Source organism: Phyllobates terribilis, unplaced genomic scaffold (assembly GCF_046119375.1).
Source record: "Phyllobates terribilis strain yellow unplaced genomic scaffold, ASM4611937v1 Scaffold_1__5_contigs__length_1240528914, whole genome shotgun sequence".
NCBI lineage: Eukaryota > Metazoa > Chordata > Amphibia > Anura > Dendrobatidae > Phyllobates > Phyllobates terribilis.
The window spans coordinates 219,477,209-219,497,772 of record NW_027362761.1 but is presented as its reverse complement, the minus strand read 5'-3'; the positions used below and the strand labels follow the sequence as shown (position 1 = coordinate 219,497,772).

The 20,564-nt window shown below is 44.0% G+C and overlaps 1 pseudogene; it reads left to right on the top strand.

Moving 5' to 3' along the window:
* Positions 1–95: 95 nt before the first annotated feature.
* On the top strand, positions 96–15,884 carry LOC141202786 (E3 ubiquitin-protein ligase TRIM36 pseudogene; annotated as a pseudogene).
* The last annotated feature ends 4,680 nt before the right edge of the window (positions 15,885–20,564 follow it).

Genomic DNA, 20,564 nt, shown 5'->3' with positions numbered 1-20,564 from the left:
AGGGAGAAGATTGTTTGGAGATGCACTGCGCATGTCCAAAAAAATCTTCCTGCTGTCTGGTGACCCGGATGTTGTCATGACGACATCGGGTCATCATGGCAACATCCTGGAAGACACGGCAGTCAGAGCTGGAAGCCGGAAGAGGAGGTGAGTATCTGCGATCACCTCCCCTTGCCACCGCAATGCTGCGATCGACTTCGATCGCAGCATCGCGGGGGTTAATGTGCTGGGAGCGGTGCAGGACCGCTCCCTGCGCATAGTACCGGGTGTCAGCTGTGACAATCAGCTGACACCCGGCGGCGATCGCGCCCGCACAACCTGTGTGCGCGCGCGATCGCCATGACGTACTAATACGGGTCTGGCTCTTAAGTCCCAGGGCACAGACGCATATTAGTACGTCAAATGCTGTTAAGGGGTTAAAGACACATAGAGCAGGGCCACAGTAGCAAGTACGACAAATTCCCATTAGAAACGAGAGGGTCTGCTATACAGTTATAGGGTATGCAGTGAGTCTAACGGCTGTTCAGTTTTAGGAAAAACCCTACTAAGAATTCAAAGACACATAGAGCAGGGCCACAGTAACAAATGCGACATGTTCATATTAGAAAGGGGATCTTCTGCTATACATTTATAGGGTATGCAGTGAGTCCAACGGCTGACCAATTTTAGGAAAAAGACCACTAAGAATTTAAAGAGAAATAGAGCAGGGCCACAGTAACAACAAATTCGCATTAGAAAGTAGAGAGCCTGCTACACAGTTATAGGGTATGCAGTGAGTCCAACGGCTGACCAATTTTAGAAAAAACCCCACTAAGTATTTAAAGACAAATAGAGCAGGGCCACAGTAATGACAAATTCCTATTAGAAAGGAGAGAGTCTGCTATACAGTTATAGGCTAAGTAGTGAGTCCAACGGCTGACCAAATTTAGGAAAAAAAACACTAAGAATTTAACCGGTTCAGGACCGCCCACTGTATATAAACGTCGGCGCTGCCTGGTGTCACGCTGTCTCGGCGTTCAGGAGGTCAGGAGCCTATGCTGACCCCACACTGAGGCCCTGCCTAATCCCTCTACCTGGAGGTACTGTTGATGGTACAGAGGTCCAGGCCGCCAGCGTAAACCTACCTCCTGAGAATCCCTGAACCTCAGTAATCTAGTCCTGAGAAGGACCCCGATCACAACAATTGGGGACAGGACCGTATATGCCAAACACAGTACAAGACGAACGAGACAGTACAAGGGGCAAACCAAAAACCACCTTGCATACAAAAAACTTACACCACTACAACGGAGGGAACACCAACGGGTAAGGGGATAAAGAATAAAGCGAGGAAGGGAAAAAACCACACCGAGTACACTTCGCTCCTAACTCCACAATACCACGTATCACACCGATAGTCTGCATGAAAAGCTTTCACCGACAACCACCCTATCAGAACGGCAGGTATTTGAAGGAGTCCCAATACTGCAGAATTAACTGCAGCTGGGCGAGGCTGGCCTCGTCTAGCACAGAGAGAGAGAATTAACTCCCTCCCTGCCGAAAAACACCAAGCACCAAAAACTCAGCTGCGAGAAGTCAGGCTGTGTAATCGCGACGATCTTCATGGCGACACACCCGTGACAGTACCCCCCCTTCTACGAGGGGCCTCCGGACCCTCAGGGCCAGGTTTATCCGGGTGAGTCGTGTGGAAGGCCCGAATTAATCGGTCTGCGTTAATATCCGACGCAGGAACCCACATCCTCTCCTCAGGACCATACCCCTTCCAATGAACCAGGTACTGAAGGGACCGGCGATTAAAACGTGAATCGATGACCTTCTATACCTGAAACTCCAAGTTACCATTGACCACCACAGGAGGAGGAGGTAAAGGTGACGATATCACTGGCGCCACATACCTTTTAAGCAAAGATCTGTGGAACACGTTGTGAATTTTAAAAGTAGAGGGGAGGTCAAGACGAAATGCCACCGGATTAATTATAGCACAGATCCTATACGGCCCGATGAACCTGGGACCCAGTTTCCAGGAGGGAACCTTAAGTTTTATATTCTTGGTAGACAACCATACCCGATCGTTCACACTTAGGAAGAGAGTGTCTGGTCCGGACCTATCAGCCATACGTTTGTATCGGTTCCCCATAGAACTTAGATTATACAGCAACCCTTTCCATATCGAAGCGAGTGATGACGAAAATCGTTCCTCCTCAGGAACCCCCGAAGAGCCCCCCCTACTGAAAGTACAAAACTGGGGGTGAAAACCATATGCCCCAAAAAACGGGGACTTACCAGTGGACTCACTCCGCCTATTATTAAGAGCAAACTCCGCCAGAGGTAAGAAAGAAGCCCAGTCCTCCTGTTTCTCTGACACAAAACACCGGAGATATGTCTCCAAACTCTGGTTCAGACATTCCGTCTGACCATTGGTCTGAGGATGAAAAGCCGAAGAAAACGATAAATGCATCCCCCGCCGTGTACAAAATGCCCTCCAGAATTTGGACACAAACTGAGACCCCCGATCAGACACCACATCAGAGGGTACACCGTGAAGCCTTACAATCTCCCCAATGAACACCTGTGCAAGAGTTTTAGCATTAGGAAGAGCAGGAAGAGCGATAAAATGTGCCATCTTGCTGAACCTGTCCACTACAACGAGTATGACCGTTTTACCCGAAGATGGCGGGAGATCTGTAATAAAGTCCATAGACAGATGAGTCCAAGGACGCTCCGGGATCTTCAAAGGTAAGAGAGCCCCAGACGGACGGGTACGTGGGGTCTTAGAGCGCGGACAAACCCCACAGGACGCAACAAAAGTTCCCACCTCCCTATGTAAATTAGGCCACCAAAACCGACGCGAAAGGAGATCCACAGTTGCTTTACTCCCTGGGTGTCCTGCCAAAGCGGAGTTATGGTGTGCCTCGATCACATTTTGTCGCAACTGATCTGGAACAAACAGTCTCCCAGGAGGTCCAACAGGGGCGTCCCCCAGAGCCTCCAATACTTCCTCCTCAAGCTCAGAGAATACTGCCGACACCACCACCCCCTCCTGAAGGATAAGAACTGGGTCATCCGTATTCCCGGCCCCAGGGAAACTACGAGATAAGGCATCCGCCTTTACATTTTTTGATCCAGGACGATATGTGACGACAAAATTAAACCTGGTAAAAAACAATGACCACCTAGCTTGTCTGGGATTCAGACGTTTTGCGGACTCCAGATATAGCAGGTTCTTGTGATCGGTGATGACGGTGACCGGATGGATAGCCCCCTCCAAAAATGGCGCCACTCCTCAAAAGCTAACTTAATGGCCAAGAGTTCCCTATTGCCGACATCGTAATTCCTCTCAGCGGACGACAATTTTTTAGAGAAAAAAGCGCACGGACGCCATTTACCAGGAGATGAACCTTGTGATAATACTGCCCCTACCCCTACCTCAGAAGCGTCTACCTCTACAATGAATGGCTGTGACGCATCAGGTTGAATGAGTATGGGTGCCGAGGAAAAACATTTTTTTAAGGAGGAGAAAGCTTGACAAGCCTTGTCAGACCACCTAGAAAAATCCGTCCCTTTTTTTGTCATGTCTGTGAGAGGTTTAACCATGGACGAGAAATTACGAATGAATTTCCGGTAATAATTAGCAAACCCCAGAAAACGTTGTAGTGCCTTAAGATTCTCTGGCAAATCCCACTCAAGAACTGCCCGCACTTTCCCAGGGTCCATACGAAAACCAGACGCTGACACCAGGAAGCCTAGAAACTGGAGTTCCTGAACGGCGAACACACACTTTTCCCACTTGGCGTACAGTTTATTATCCCGCAAGATCTGTAATACCTGCCTAACATGCTCCTGATGAGACACAAGATCAGGCGAGTAAATTAAGATGTCATCCAGATAAATAACAACAAACTGACCCACCAGGCAGCGAAAAATGTCATTAACAAAGTGTTGGAACACCGCCGGGGCATTAGTCAGACCAAATGGCATGACAAGGTTCTCATAATGTCCCTCCGGAGTGTTAAAAGCCGTCTTCCACTCATCCCCCTCCTTCATCCTAATCAGATTGTACGCCCCCCTGAGATCCAATTTAGAGAACCATTTGGCGCCCACGATCTGATTGAAGAGATCGGGGATAAGTGGGAGCGGATACTGATCTCGGACAGAAATCCGATTAAGTTCACGGAAATCCAGGCAAGGGCGTAGGCCACCATCTTTCTTCTTCACAAAGAAGAACCCCGCGGCCACCGGGGAAGATGAAGGTCTAATATGCCCCTTAGCCAGACTCTCTGAAATATAATCCTTCATGGCCTGCCTCTCCGGACCAGACAAATTATACAACCTAGATTTAGGTAACTTGACCCCAGGAAGCAGTTTTACCGAACAGTCATACACGCGATGAGGAGGTAGTTCCTGACACCCTCTTTCCGAGAACACATCCTCAAAGTCAGCCAGAAATGGGGGTAAGACCCTAGGAGCGACCGTACCGATGACTGTATTCATGCAGGTTTTTTTACAGAATTCACTCCATTGGCTTATCTCTCTAGATTGCCAATTAATAACCGGGTTATGCTTAGTTAACCATGGAAGGCCCAACACAATAGGAGTGGGAAGACCCTCCAACACGTAACAAGACAACAGTTCTTTATGTATCGCCCCCACCCGAAGATTTATGTTATGCACCGCTTGCGAAAAACTTCCCTGACCGAGAGGCCTGGCGTCGATCGAGAATATGGGGATGGGTTTAGCCAACACACTCAATCGCATACCTTGAACCCGAGCAAACCGAGCGTCCACCAGATTAGCCCCGGCCCCACTATCCAGAAGAACAGATAACCTCTCAGTTCTCGTACCCACCACCACCTCCGCCGGTACAAGAAACTGAGACGAACCTAGGGACGAAATACCTACTCCCAGATTGCTGTCCACCACACAACCTGGGATCAATAGTTTTCCGACGACTCTTTGCTCTGCGAAGGACGGGAAGGACACCCCCCAATAAAATGTCCCTTTCTCCCACAGAAGAAACACCTTCCTGTCTTGTGGCGCACCGCCGGTCTCCTCCCCCGAAAGGATGTCCCTCCTAACTGCATAGGCTCCTCTGGACTGACCAGGGGAACCTCCATATAAGGGACCCTTGTAGAAGGTGGAGTCATCACAGGGGGTGGAGTTATCCCGCACCTCTCCCGAAGCTGTCTGTCAATGCGAATAGCAAGGGCAATAGCGGCTTCCAGCGACGCGGGAGAGTCATACTGTGCCAACATATCCTTTAATTTGTCAGATAAACCTTGACAAAACTGGCTCCGAAGAGCCAGGTCATTCCACTGGGTGTCCGTGGCCCACCTACGGAACTCTGAACAGAATTCCTCCGCTGGACGATCTCCCTGCTGGATCCTACGTAACTTAGATTCAGCAAGGGAGATCCGATCCGGGTCATCATATACAAGACCCACAGCAGAGAAAAACCCATCCACTGTCCGGAGAGCCGGAGAGCCCGGGGAAAGAGAAAAGGCCCAAGATTGGGGGTCCCCTTGAAGGAGTGAGATGACTATTCCCACCCTTTGTTCTTCACTCCCCGATGACCGAGGCCGCAGCCGAAAGTACAACTTACATGCCTCAGCGGAAAACAAAAAACTTGTCCCGCCCCCCCGTGAACCTGTCAGGGAGAGCTACTTTGGGTTCTGATCCGGCTTGCTCCAGGGGATACAAAACCTTGGACTTAACGTCCGCCAGCTCCAAGGACAAACTCTGCAACTGCCGAGCTATATTGGCTACTGGATCCATGGAGGCTGGAGAGAATCTTTTAGTGGGTCGGTGAAAATGTCACGCTGTCTCGGCGTTCAGGAGGTCAGGAGCCTATGCTGACCCTACACTGAGGCCCTGCCTAATCCCTCTACCTGGAGGTACTGTTGATGGTACAGAGGTCCAGGCCGCCAGCGTAAACCTACCTCCTGAGAATCCCTGAACCTCAGTAATCTAGTCCTGAGAAGGACCCCGATCACAACAATTGGGGACAGGACCGTATATGCCAAACACAGTACAAGACGAACGAGACAGTACAAGGGGCAAACCAAAAACCACCTTGCATACAAAAAACTTACACCACTACAACGGAGGGAACACCAACGGGTAAGGGGATAAAGAATAAAGCGAGGAAGGGAAAAAAACACACCGAGTACACTTCGCTCCTAACTCCACAATACCACGTATCACTCCGATAGTCTGCATGAAAAGCTTTCACCGACAACCACCCTATCAGAACGGCAGGTATTTGAAGGAGTCCCAATATTGCAGAATTAACTGCAGCTGGGCGAGGCTGGCCTCGTCTAGCACAGAGAGAGAGAATTAACTCCCTCCCTGCCGAAAAACACCAAGCACCAAAAACTCAGCTGCGAGAAGTCAGGCTGTGTAATCGCGACGATTTTCGTGGCGACACACCCGTGACACCTGGGCTCTGTGAAGCCAACGTTTAAAAACGGTGGGTGGTCCCGCAGTCCTCAGGACCCCCAGGATCCTGCAAGCACTGCGGTTCCTGTGCAAAGCGAATGATGTTAACTATTTGCTATCTTCTATATGCCGCGATCTATAGTGATCGCGGCATATAGAAGATAGTGAGAGGAGAGGGGGTCGTCAACTTACCTGTCCGACGGCCCTGATATCTTCCAGGACCTGCCGTTGTTATGGCAGCTGGAGGTCACATGACCGCCTCCAGATCTGCCATATATGGTGTCCTGCTAGGCTCAGCCTGCAGCTGAGTCCAGCATGAAACAGACAGTGTGAAACGGTCAGCATAGATCTTATCCAATGCAATACATATCTATTGCATTGCATGAGATCAGTGAATAGAAAAATAAAAATTAATGTCCCATACAGGGAATAAGTAAAAATGTAAAAAAAAAGTCAAAAAAATGTTTTCAAACTGTTAAAAAAAATCACAAAATAAATAAAAATAAATAAAATATTAAACCAATAAATCCGTATATTTATGCAAAAACAAAAAAAGTACACATATTTGGTATCGCCGCGTCCGAAACAACCCGATCTATAAAACTGTCACACTAATTAACTCCTTCTGTGCAAACCGTAATAAAAATAAATAAAAAACGGAGCAAAAAACTATGCTTTTTCATCATATTGCCAAACAAAAAGTGGAAAGAAATGTGATCAAAAAGCAAAATGGAAATAAAAATGGTACCGCTGAAAACATCATCTTGTTCCGCAAAAAAAAAGCCGCCACACAGCTCCATCAGCCGATAAATAAAAAAGTTATAGCGCTCAGAATACAGCGATGCAAAAAAAATATTTTTTCTATAAAATTGTTTTATTGTGTAAAAGCGGCAAAACATAAAAAAATATACAGTAAGCGTAGTATCGCTGAAAACATACTGACTCGAAGAATAATGCTGCCTTATCACTTTTACCACACGCAGAACGACATAAAAAAAACCTCAAAAAACAATTCCTGAATTGTTGGTTTTTGTTAATTTTACCTCCCAAAAAACAGAATATAAAGCGATCAAAAAATGTCACGAACCCAAAAATGGTACGAATAAAAATGTCAACTCGTCCCGCAAAAAACAAGCCGTCAAATAACTCTGTCGGCCGAAATATGGAAAAATTATAGCTCTCAAAATATGGCGATGCAAAAACTAGATTTTGAAAAAAAAAAGCGTCTCTTAGTGTGTGACAGCTGTCAGTCATAAAAACCCGATATAAATCTGGTATCTCTGTAATCGCACCTACCCGAAGAATAAAGTAACCTCATCACTTATACCGCACGAGGAACGGCGTAAAAAATAAATAAAACCAATTCTTCACCTGCTACTGATTTGTTTATTATGTCTCCCAAAGATCGCAAGGCTCTGCTCACATTTATCCTGCGCTCTGCGCTGAGCACTTACACCAGAGTTTCCGTGTAAATCTCTGAAATACGTGATTCAGATGGAACCCATGACGGAAGATTCCCTGTAATGAGGCAGATAGAGGCCACTGTGGATGCCGTCTGGCCTGTGATCCCACGGAGTCAGTTTTTTTAGGCGTGCATAAAAGTGCGGTTGGCCACAGTTTTGTGCACTTCTGAAAAAAAGGACACCGCTAAACAGAGGCCAGATGGAGTCCAGAGTAACTCTGCTGCCTCATTACAGTGAATGGATCCCACAGGGGTTTCATCTGAATTACATCACTCGGAAATTTAGATGGAAACCCCGATGTAAGTGCTCAGCATAGAGCGCCGGATAAATGTTACGTAAAATGTTCCCAATAAAAGCTTCAACTCAGTCCTCAAAAAAAGCTAGTCCCCACTCAGGTCCATCATCTGTTAAAAATATTCCAAGTTACTGGTAGCAGAAATGCTCTGGAAAAGCGAAATGGCCCTTGCCCCCCAAAACAAATTCAGAAAATTTTGTGCTCCCAAATCCAAATGCCTATTCTACAATAATTTGCTCTCCAATTGTCAAATAGCGCTCCGTCCCTCCCAGATCTCGCCGTATGGCTAAGCGGTACGATACAGCCACATATGGGGTATTGCCATTTTTAGAAGAAATTGTGTGACACATTTCGGCACCATTTTTACCCATTGCCCTGTGTGAAAATGTAAAATCTGAGGGTAAAACATTTTTTTGAGGTAAAAATATAATTATGTTTTTTTCACTGCCCAATGGTAAAAATTAAAAAATTAAAAAATACTCACTACTTCCCTAGATGAATTCCTTGAGAGGTGTAGTTTACAAAATGGGGTGACTTGTGGGGGTTTCTACTGTTTCGGCATGTCAGCGACTCTTCAAATGTGACATGGTGTCTGCAACCTATCCCAGCCAACATAGCGCTCCTTTCTCTTCAGAACCCTGCCGTACACCAAAGCAGTGGTTTTCCCCCACATATGGGGTATCGGCGTACTCAGGAGAAATTGCACAACAAATTTCATGGTGCAATTTCTCCTGTGATCCTTATAATAATGCAAAATTAGGGAATGAAAAACATTTTTTGTGGGGAAAATTTGAAAATTTTATTTTTACGGCTCATTATAAACTTCTGTGAAGCACCTGGGGGTGCAAGGTGCTCACCACACATCTAGATATGTTACCTAAGGGGTCTAGTTTCCAAAATTGTGTCACTTGTGGGGGGATTCCACTATTTAGGCACATCAGGAGCTCTCCAAACGCAACATGGCGTCTGCTAATTATTCAAACAAATTTTACATTCAAAAAGTCAAATAGTAACATAGTAACATAGTTTTTAAGGTTGAAGGAAGACTAAGTCCATCTAGTTCAACCCATAGCCTAACATGTTGATCCAGAGGAAGGCAAAAAAAAAACAACATGTGGCAACACTAAGCTCCACATTGGGGAAAAAAATTCCTTCCCGACTCCATATGACAATCAGACTAGTTTCCTTGATCAACGCCCTATCAAGGAATCTAGTATATATAACCTGTAATATTATACTTTTCAAGAAAGGCATCCATGCCCTTCTTAAATTTTAACAGTGAATCACTTATTACAACATCATGCGGCAGAGAGTTCCATAATCTCACTGCTCTTACAGTAAAGAATCCCCGTCTGTGATTATGATTAAACCATCTTTCCTCCAGACAAAGAAGATGCCCCCTTGTCCCCGTCTCTGGCCTCAGAGTAAAAAGATCAGTAGACAGGTCTTTGTACTGTCCCCTCATATACTTGTACATAGTAATAAGATCACCCCTAAGCCTTTTTTTTTCCACAGTAAATAACCCCAAGTGTAATAACCTGTCTTGGTATTGCAGACCCCCCAGTCCTCTAATAACCTTGGTCGCTCTTCTCTGCACCCGCTCTAGTTCAGCTATGTATTTCCTATACACCGGAGACCAAAACTGTACACAGTATTCTAAGTGTGGTCGCACTAATGACTTGTATAGAGGTAAAATTATGTTCTCCTCATGAGCATCTATGCCTCTTTTAAGGCATCCCATTATTTTATTTGCCTTTGCAGCAGCTGCCTGACACTGGCCACTAAACGTGAGCTTGTCGTCCACCAATACACCCAGGTCTTTTTCAGTTACAGTTTTGCCCAGTGTTTTACAATTAAGCATATAATTATACATTTTATTTCCTCTGCCCAAGTGCATTACCTTACATTTACCCCCATTAAAGCTCATTTGCCATTTATCAGTCCAAGCTTCTAGTTTACATAGATCCTCCTGTAATATAAAATTGTCCTCCTCTGTATTGATTACCCTGCAGAGTTTACTGTCATCTGCAAATATTAAAATATTACTCAGTATGCCCCCTACAAGGTCATTAATAAATATGTTAAAAAGAAGGGGGCTGAATACTGACCCCTGTGGTACCCCACTGTTAACTGAGACCCAGTCTGAGTGCTTTCCATTAATAACCACCTTTTGTTTCCCATCACTGAGCCAATTCTTAACCCACATACATATATTTTCCCCTATCCCCATTATTCTCACTTTATGTATCAACCCTTTGTGTGGGACCGTATCAAAAGCTTTTGAAAAGTCCATATACAAAACATCCACTGCATTTCCTTGGTCCAGTCCAGAACTTGCCTCCTCATAAAAACTGATCAGATTAGTTTGACAGGAACGGTCCCTCGTAAACCCATGTTGATATTGGGTCATGAGGTTATTCTTCTTCAGATAGCATCTCTTAGGAAACCCCCCAGGATTTTACCCACAGTAGAGGTTAAGCTTACTGGTCTATAATTGCCAAGTTCAGTTTTTGTCCCCTTTTTGAATATTGGCACCACATTTTCTATACGCCAGTCGTGTGGTACAGACCCTGTTATTATTGAATCTTTAAAGATTAAAAATAATGGTCTATCTATGACGTTACTTAATTCCTGCAGTACTCGCAGGTGTATCCCATCGGTGCCCGGGGATTTGTCAACTTTAGTGATTTTTAGACGCCGCCGTACTTCCTGCTGGGCTAAGCAAGTGACATTTAATGGAGAATTTTTGGCGCTCCTTCCCTTCCGAACCCTGCAGTGTACCCAAATAGTGCTTTTCCACCACATATGGGGTATCGGCATACTCAGGAGAAATTGCACAGCAAATTTCATGGTGCAATTTATCCTATTACCCTTATGATAATGCAAAATTAAGGGATGAAAAACGTTTTTGTGGGAAAAATGTGAAAATTTAATTTTTACAGCTCAATATTATAAACTTCTGTGAAGCACCTTGGGGTTCAAGGTGCTCACCACACAGCTAGATAAGTTCCCTAAGGGGTCTAGTTTCCAAAATGGTGTCACTTGTGGGGGGTTTCACTGTTTAGGCACATCAGGAGCTCTCCAAACGCAACATGGCGTCTGCTAATTATTCAACCAAATTTTACATTCAAAAAGTCTAATGGCGCTCCTTCCCTTCCAAACCCTGCAGTGTGCCCAAACAGTGGTTTTCCCTCACATATGGGGTATCTGCGCGCTCATGATAAATTGCACTACAAATTGTGTATTCCATTTTTTCCTGTTACCCTTGTGAAAATAAAAAAATTGAGTCTAAAGTAACATTTTTGTGAAAAAAAGTTAAATGTTCATTGTTTTCTTCCACATTCCAAAAATTCCTGTGCAACACCTAAAGGGTTAATAAACTTCTTGAATGTGGTTTTGAGCACCTTGAGGGTGTTTTATAATGGTGTCACTTTTGGGTATTTTCTGTCATAAAGGCCCCTCAAAGTCACTTCAGATAAGATGTGGTCCCTAAAAAAATGTTTTTGTAAATTTTGTTGTAAAAATGAGAAATTGCTGGTCACCTTTTAACCCTTATAGCTTCCTAACAAAAAAAAAAAATTGGTTAAAAAATTGTGCTGATGTAAAGTAGACATGTGAGAAATGTTATTTATTAACTATTTTGGGTGACATATCTCTCTGATTTAAGGGCATGAAAATAAAATTTTTAAAATTGCAAAATTTTCCACATTTTCGCCAAATTTCCGATTTTTTCACAAATAAACAATCTCAGAATTAGGGGAATCCGTTGAAGCGTTCCAGAGTAATTACTTCAAAAAGTGACAATGGTCAGAATTTAAAAAATTGGCCCGGTCACGAAGGCAAAAACAGGCTCTGGCGCGAAGTGGTTAAAGACACGTAGAGCAGGGCCACAGGAATGACAAATTCCCTTTAGAAAGCAGAGAGTCTGCTATACAGTTATAGGGTATGCAGTGAGTCCAACGGCTGACTAAATTTAGGAAAAACCCCACTAAGAATATAAAGACACATAGAGCATGGCCATAGTAACGACAATTTCCCTTTAGAAAGGAGAGAGTCTGCTATAGAGTTATAGGGTATGCAGTGAGTACAAAGGCTGACCAAATTTAGGAAAAATTACACTAAGAATTTAAAGATACATAAAGCAAGGCCACAGAAAGAAGTAAGACATGTTTCCATTAGAAAGGAGAGGTTCTGCTATACAGCTTTAGGGTATGCAGAGAGTCCAACGGCTGACCAATTTTAGGAAAAACCCCACTAACAATTTAAAGACACATAGAACACGGCCACAGTAATGACAAATTCCCAATAGAAAGGAGAGAGTCTGCTATACAGTTACAGGGTATGCAGTGAGTCCAACGGTTGACCAAATTTAGGAAAACCCCACTAAGAATTGAAAGACACATACAGCAGTGCCACAGTAAGAAGTACGACATGTTCCCATTAGAAAGGAGCGGGTCTGCTATACAGTTATAGGGTATGCAGTGAGTCCAACGGCTGACCAAATTTAGGAAAAAACCCACTAAGAAGTTAAAGACACATAGAGCACGGCCACAGTAAATACAAATTACCATTAGAAAGGAGAGGGTCTGCTACACAATTAATGGGTATGCAGTGAGTCCAACGGCTGACCAGTTTTTGGAAAGACCCCACTAAGAATTTAAAGACACATAGAGCTGGGCCACAGTAATGACAAAATCCCTTTAGAAAGGAGAGAGTCTGCTATACAGTTATAGGGTATGCAGTGAGTCCAACAGCTGACCAATTTTAGGAAAAACCCCACTAAGAATTTAAAGACACCTAGAGCAGGGCCACAGTAATTCCCATTAGAAAGCAGAGAGCATGCTATACAGTTATAGGGTATGCAGTGATTCCAAAGGCTGACCAAATTTTGGAAAAACCCCACTAAGAATTTAAAGACACAAAGAGCAAGGCCACAGTAACAAGTACGACATGTTCCCATTAGAAAGGAGAGGGTCTACTATAGAGTTATAGGGTATGCATTGAGTCCAATGGCTGACCAAATTTAGGAAAAAGCCCACTAAGAAGTTAAAGACACATAGAGCAGGGCCACAATAGCAACAAATTCCCATTAGAAAGGAGAGAGTCTGCTATACAGTTATAGGGTATGCAGTGAGTCCAACGGCTGACCAAATTTAAGAAAAACCCCACTAAGAAGTTAAAGACACATAGAGCAGGGCCACAATAGCAACAAATTCCCATTAGAAAGGAGAGAGTCTGCTATACAGTTATAGGTTATGCAGTGAGTTCAACGGCTGACCAAATTTAGGAAAAACCGCACTAAGAAGTTAGACACATAGAGCACGACCACAGTAACAACAAATTCCCATTAGAAAGGAGAGAGTCAGCTATACAGTTATAGGGTATGCCGTGAGTTCAACAACTGACCAAATTTAGGAAAGACCCCACTAAGAATTTAAAGACATCTAGAGCAGGACCACAGTAATTCCCATTAGAAAGCAGAGAGCATGCTATACAGTTATAGGGTATGCAGTGATTCCAAAGGCTGACCAAATTTAGGAAAAACCCCACTAAGAATTTAAAAACACATAGAGCAAGGCCACAGAAACAATTAAGACATGTTCCCATTAGAAAGGAGAGGGTCTGCTATACAGTTATAGGGTATGCAATGAGTCCAAAGGCTGACCAAATTTAGGAAAAACCCCACTAAGAATTTAAAGACACATAGAGCAGGGCCACAGTAACAACAAATTCCCATTAGAAAGGAGATAGTCTGCTATACAGGTATAGGCTATGCAGTGAGTCCAACGGCTGACCAAATTTAGAAAAAAAACCACAAAGAAATTAAAGACACATAGAGCAGGGCCACAGTAACGAAAAATTCCAATTAGAAAGGAGATATCCTGCTGTACAGTTATAGGGTATGCAGTAAGTCCAACGGCTGACCAATTTTAGGAAAACCCCCACTAAGAAGTTAGACACAGAGCAAGACCACAGTATCAACAAATTCCCATTAGAAAAGAGAGGGTCTGCTATACAGTTATAGGGTATGCAGTGAGTCCAGCGGCTGACCAAATATATGAAAAACCCAACTAAGAAGTTAAAGACACATAGAACAAGGCCACAAAAACAAGTAAGACATGTACCCATTAGAAAGGAGAGGGTCTGCTATACAGATATAGGGTATGCAGTGAGTCCAACGGCTGACCAATTTTAGGAAAAACCCCACTAAGAAATTAAAGACACATAGAGCAGGGCCACAGTAACGACAAATTCCCATTAGAAAGGAGAGAGCCTGCTATACAGTTATAGGGTACGCAGTGAGTCTAACTGCTGACGAAATTTAGGAAAAAAAACACTAAGAATTTAAAGACACATAGAGGCAGTGCCACAATAGCAACAAATTCCCATTAGAAAGGAGAGAGTCTGCTATACAGTTATAGGGTATGCAGTGAGTCCAACGGCTGACCAAATTTAGGAAAAACCCCACTAAGAATTGAAAGACACATACAGCAGGCAGGGCCACAGTAACAAGTGCGACATGTTCCCATTAGAAAGGAAAGGGTCTACTATAGAGTTATAGGGTATGCAGTGAGTCCAATGGCTGACCAAATTTAGGAAAAACTGCAAAGCCGCTCCAAACCAGAATTAAGAAAGCTTCAGAATCTTTGAAAACTTTCCGCCCAGCTGCAGGTTCCAGCTTTGAAGACTATTTGGTTGATATTTCTAAGGAAGAAGGTTTATTGAATGACTTGTCTTTCTCCAAAGCTCTAGAGGTGCCGCAGATCAATACGGATGAGAGCAGAGTGTACAACAACGCAAAGATCTGCTGGAATCGGCGTAACGACTCCGGCTTCACAGATGGCTATATTCTGGAGTACCGCAAACTTGATAAAAATCAAGATCCTTCATGGAATGAAATTGAAGCAACAAGTACAAGTAAAGTCATCTCTGATCTGGACCTAAACAGCTCCTACTGCTTCCGGGTGCAGGGCCTTAGGGGCTCCATGTGCAGCACCCAGAGCAAAGAAGTCGTCCTCCAGACACCACCTGCTCCAGTGTTCAGCTTTCTGTTTGATGATAAATGTGGCTTTAACAAGGAGCACCTGATGCTTAACAACAGAAGGAACAACGTGGAAAGTTTCGCCGGTCGTCCCCTACTACTCGGAGCTGAACGTGTTCAAGTAGGGTGTTACATGTGCCTTGACTACATTATTGGCGATGCTGGCATCACTAAGGGCAAGCATTTTTGGGCCTTCTCAGTCGAGCCTTACTCATACATGGTGAAAGTTGGAGTTGCGTCGGATATCAAGCTGCAAGAATGGCTCCAAAACCCTTGTGACATTAGTAGTCCCAGATATGATCAGGATAGTGGTCACGACAGTGGCAGTGAAGATGTTGCCTTTGACTCGTCCCAGCCTTTCACCTTGGCTACAATAGGCATGAGAAAGCTCTTTATTCCCAAAGCGTCTAATGTTTCCACCACTTATGGGGAGCGCATTCTCCCTCTGCCTGTCCGAATAGGGGTTTGTCTGGACTATGAAAAGGGAAAAGTGGGGTTCTACAATGCCACCAACATGAAATGTCTGTATGAAAGAGCAGTGGACTGCATCGGAACAATGTTTCCCGCGTTTGCCTTGATGGGCGGTGGAGCAATTCGTTTGGAGGAAGTAATTACCGAAAAACACTTGGATTATTCTCAAGAAATGTAACCAAGAAATCGATTGTTGTTCTCTCGTTATGCACAGAGTTCTCAAATACATGTGTAAAGCTGTCCTCCATGCTTTTGCACCGCCTTCTCGTCATTTTAAAAGTCATTCCACCGTCTGTTTTAGCTGAAGGCCACAGGAATAAGCCTTCATATCCGATGTATGTGTCTATACAGTTATAGGGTATGCAGTGAGTCCAACTGCTGAACAATTTTAGGAATAACCCCACTAAGAATTTAACTTCTTTACGACATAGGGCGTATTAGTACGTATCTGTGCCCTGGTACTTATGGACCAGATACGTATTAATACGCCCTGGCGATTTCGCCCGCACACAGGCTGTGCGGGCGCGATCGCCGCCGGGTGTCAGCTGATTGTCACAGCTGACACCCGGTACTATGTGCAGGGAGCGCACCGCTCCCGGCACATTAACCCCCGCAATGCTGCGATCGAAGTCGATCGCAGCATTGCAGTGGCTAAGGGGAGGTGATCAGTGTACTCACCTCCTCTTCCAGCCTCCAGCGCTGTCTGCCGCGGCCTCCTGGATGTTGCAATGACGACCCGAAGTCGTCATGACAACATCCGGGTCACCAGACAGCAGGAAGATTTTTTGGACATGCGCAGTGCATTTCCAAACTATCTTCTCCCTGTCCAGCTCTGACAGCCTGCATGGCACAGGGATGGTGCTCCATTCCTGTGCCATGCAGGCGATCAGAGAAAAAAAAGTGAACGTCCCATAGTGGAACAAAGTAAAAAAGTTAAAAAACTGTCATAAAGTGAAAAAAAAAAAAAAAAAAAATTGTAAAAATAAAAAAAAATAAAATAAAAAAAAATAATCCACCAAAAATAAAAATATAATGTACCCATCAATAAATATTATTATGAAAAAAAAACAATAAAAGTACACATATTTGGTATCGCCACGTCCGGAATGACCTGACCTATAAAATTGTCCCACTAGTTAACCCCTTCAGTGAACACAGTAAAAAAAAAAAATAAAACACGAAGCAAAAAACAATGCTTTATCACCATACCACCAAACAAAAAATGGAATAACACGCGATCAAAAATACAAATATAAATAAAAACAGTACCGCTGAAAACATCATCTCGTCCCGCAAAAAACAATCCGCCACACAGCTCCATCAGCCGAAAAATAAAAAAGTTATAGCTCTCAGAATAAAGCGATGCTAAAAAATATTTTTTTCTATAAAATTGCTTTTATTATGTAAAAGTGCAAAACATAGAAAAACGATATAAATGTGGTACCGCTGTAAACGTACTGACCCAAAGAATAAAGCTGCCTTATCAATTTTACCACACGCGGAACAGAATAAAAAAAACAAAGAAAAAACAATTCCTGAATTGTTGGTTTTTGTTTATTCTGCCTCCCAAAAATCTGAATAGAAAGCGATCAAAAAATGTCACGTGCCTGAATATGGCACCAATGAAAACGACAAATCATCCCGCAAAAAACAAGCCATCACATGACTCTGTCTGCCAAAATCTGGAAAAATTATAGCTCTCAAAATATGGCGATGCAAAAACTAGATTTTACAAAAAATGCGTCTTTTAGTGTGTGACAGCTGTCTATCATAAAAACCCCATATGATTCTGGTATCGCTATAGTCGCACCGACCCGAAGAATAAAGTCGTCTAATCACTTATACAGCCCTTGGAACGGCGTAAAAAATAAACTCTCAGGTTAGGGTTGTGCTAGGGTTAGGGATGGGCTAGGGTTAGGGTTGGGCTAGGGTTAGGGTTGGGGTTAGGGTTGTGATGGGGTTGGGATTTTTTTCCAAAGTAAGAAAAAAAGATGACGATATGGCGACTAGTGTTGAGCGCAAGTGCTCACTACTTGAGTTTGCATCAGGTGCTCGGGTATGCACTGAGTATCGTGGGTATTTGAGTGACATGCTCGAGTCTCTGCCCCAGTGATAGGAAACAAAGGGTGGTTATTAATGGAAAACACTCAGACTGGGTCTCAGTTAACAGTGTGGTAACACAGGGGTCAGTATTGGGCCCCCTTCTTTTTAACATATTTATTAATGACCTTGTAGGGGGCATACAGAGTAATATTTCAATATTTGCAGATGACACTAAACTCTGCAGGGTAATCAATACAGAGGAGGACAATTTTATATTACAGGAGGATCTATGTAAACTAGAAGCTTGGGTTGATAAATGGCAAATGAGCTTTAATGGGGATAAATGTAAGGTAATGCACTTGGGCAGGGGAAATAAAATGTATAATTATATGCTTAATTGTAAAACACTGGGCAAAACTGTAACTGAAAAAGACCTGGGTGTATTGGTGGACAACAAGCTCACGTTTAGTGGCCAGTGTCAGGCTGCTGCTGCAAAGGCAAATAAAATAATGGGATGCATTAAAAGAGGCATAGATGCTCATGAGGAGAACATAATTTTACCTCTATACAAGTCATTAGTGCGACCACACTTCGAATACTGTGTACAGTTCTGGTCTCCGGTTTATAAGAAAGACATAGCTGAACTAGAACGGGTGCAGCGAAGAGCGACCAAGGTTATTAGAGGACTGGGGGGTCTGCAATACCAAGACAGGTTATTACACTTGGGGTTATTTACTGTGGAAAAAAGAAGGCTTAGGGGTGATCTTATTACTATGTACAAGTATATGAGGGGACAGTACAAAGACCTTTCTACTGATCTTTTTACTCTGAGACGGGGACAAGGGGGCATCTTCTACGTCTGGAGGAAAGAAGGTTTAAACATAATCACAGACGGGGATTCTTTACTGTAAGAGCAGTGAGACGATGAACTCTCTGCCGCATGATGTTGTAATGAGTGATTCACTGTTAAAATTTAAGAAGGGCATGGATGCCTATCTTAAAAAAGTACAATATTACAGGTTATAAATAGTAGATTCCTTGATAGGGCGTTGATCCAGGGAACTAGTCTGATTGTCGTATGGAGTCGGGAAAGAATTTTTTTTCCCCAATGTGGAGCTTAGTGTTTGCCACATGTTTTTTTTTTTTTCTTCCTCTGGATCAACAAGTTAGGCTATGGGTTGAACTAGATGGACTTAGTCTTCCTTCAACCTTAAAAACTATGTTACTATATGCTTCACGGCCAAAAAAACTTTGCGTGGATTGCCTGCCATGCACAAGCGATCCCCGCATCGTTTTTTTTGGGTGTCTAATAACCGTGAAACATGCGGGGCAGGGACTCGAGCATGTCACTCGAGCACACGCAGTACATGGTGCATACCTGAGTACCCGATGCAAACTCAAGTAGCGAGCACTTGCGCTCAAGATTAATGACAACTTATTCAATATGATGACCTAATGTTATCAAATTCTGTGTCGTACCTCTGGGTTCAAAATGTTCACTATACATCTTGATAAAATCCTTGAGGGGTCTAGTTTCCAAAATTGGGTCACTTGTGGGGGGTTTCCACTGTTTAGGCACATCAGGGACTCTCCAAACGCGACATGGTGTCCGCAAACAAATTGAATGGAAAATCGGCTCAAATTGTTAGCGGACACCATGTTGCGTTTGGAGAGCCCCTGTGTGCCTAAACATTGGAGCTCCCCCACAAGTGACCCCATTTTGGAAACTAGACCCCCCAAGGCACCTATCTAGATGCATAGTGAGCACTTGGAACCCCCGGGTGCTTCAAAAATTGATTGGTAAAAATGAAAAAAAAAATCCTTTTTCATTTTTACGAATCAATTTGTGAAGCACCTGGGGGTTCCAAGTGCTCACTATGCATCTAGATAGGTGCCTTGGGAGGTCTAGTTTACAAAATGGGGTCACTTGTGGGGGAGCTCCAATGCTTGGGGACACAGGGGCTCTCCAAACGCAACATGGTGTCGATAACAATTTGAGCCGATTTTCCGTTAAATTTGTTAGCGGACACCATGTTGCATTTAGAGAGTCCCTGTGTGCCCAAACATTGGAGCTCCCCCACAAGTGTCCCCATTTTGGAGGCTGCGGTACGTCGCGCAGAGAGGGACTGGAAGAGCGGGATACTTGTATAAAAGTTATCCACGTAGAGGTGATAACCTTTATCAAGCAGTGGGTGCACCAAGTCCCACACAATTTTCCCACTCACTCCCAGAACAGGGGGGCATTCAGGGGGTTCAATCAGGGAGTCCTTCCCTTCATAAACTCTAAACTTGTGAGTGTATCGTGAGGTACTCTCGCAAAGTTTATACAGCTTGATCCCATACCTTGCCCTCTTACTGGGCAGGTACTGCCGGAATCCAAGCCGCCCCTTAAAAGAAATTAAGGACTCATCCACGCAGATGTCCCTTTGGGGCACGTACACTTCACCAAACTTGTTGTTGAAGTGTTCGATGACTGGCCGAACTTTGAAAAGACGATCAAAGTTCGGGTCATCGCGTGCAGGACACCTTGCATTATCTTGGTAATGCAAGAACTTGTGGATGGCCTCAAAACGTGTCCGGGGCATGACCATTCGGAACACTGGAGTGTTATACAAAACGTCAACACTCCAGTATTGCCGAAGCTCGGGCTTCTTCAAGATCCCCATAAGAAGGACCAGGCCCCTAAACTTCATCATTTCTACTGCGTCTACAGGAGACCAGTTAGAAAATGATGAAGAGGGGTTTTGTTCAAAAAATTGATGAGCGTATAAATTAGTTTGGCCCACCATGAGGTTTATAAAATCCTCAGAGAAAA